Genomic DNA, 1026 nt, shown 5'->3' on the forward strand with positions numbered 1-1026 from the left:
ATTGCAGCTTGGTACTCTTCCAATATTGGTGTGCTATTGCTTAACAAATGCCTACTTAGTTTTTTGGATGCAGATACCCAATATTCCTCACAATGTTGCACATGTGTGCCTGTCATTTTATGGATTTCTGGCAATTTCATGGTTAGAGATTGTACCAATGCAGTTCATCGTATCTAGGAGACAGTTTCTTGAGATATTGGCACTGAGCTTCATTTTCTCCTTCTCGACTGTTTGTGGCAATATTTCTCTGCGCTATTTGCCAGTCTCCTTCAATCAAGCTATTGGGGCAACAACTCCCTTCTTCACAGCAATATTTTGCATTTATAATAACATGTAAGAGGGAGTCTTCTGTGGTTTATATGGCCTTGGTGCCTGTGGTATTTGGCATTGTTATTGCAAGCAACAGTGAGCCATTATTCCACCTTTTTGTCTTTTCGGTTTGCCTAGGATCAACTACTGCCAGAGCATTGAAATCAGTTGTTCAGGGGCTCCTGCTTACCTCTGAGGCAGAGAAGCTTCACTCTATGAATTTGCTCATGTACATGGCACCAATTGCTGCGTTGTTATTGCTTCCTGTTACTCTTTTTGTGGAGGGTAATGTATTAGCTATTGTTATTGAAAAAGCCAGAGAAAACACCTTTATCATATTCCTGTTGCTTGGAAACATGACCATGGCTTATCTTGTGAATTTAACCAACTTCCTTGTTACAAAACATGCGAGTACCCTCATGTTGCAGGTTTTAGGAAATGCCAAGGCCACCATTTCTTCCATCTGATTGCATATACTTGCACACTCATAACGAGGCTGAGAATTCACTAGGAAAAGCAGCAGGCAGTGGGAAGAACCAAAGCAAAGAAGCATGGTTTCATATCTACAGAGAAGAAAACACTGAAGCTGACAGTCTTGCAAATAGGGCCGAGGAGTGACAGTATGGGCTGTTGATGGTTTGAAATTGCAGCAGATGAGGTTTTATCGTTCCCCGCTTAACAGATTCTTGAGTAGTTTGATCGTGTCTATGTGCTCTA

General features: G+C 41.4%; 1 pseudogene; it reads left to right on the plus strand.

Moving 5' to 3' along the window:
• The first annotated feature begins 359 nt into the window (after positions 1-359).
• On the plus strand, positions 360-776 carry LOC149143853 (putative sugar phosphate/phosphate translocator At1g12500 pseudogene; annotated as a pseudogene).
• Positions 777-1026: the final 250 nt, after the last annotated feature.

This window comes from Pinus tabuliformis, chromosome X, assembly GCF_031772625.1.
Source record: "Pinus tabuliformis cultivar Carrire ecotype Pingquan chromosome X, CPIR1, whole genome shotgun sequence".
NCBI lineage: Eukaryota > Viridiplantae > Streptophyta > Pinopsida > Pinales > Pinaceae > Pinus > Pinus tabuliformis.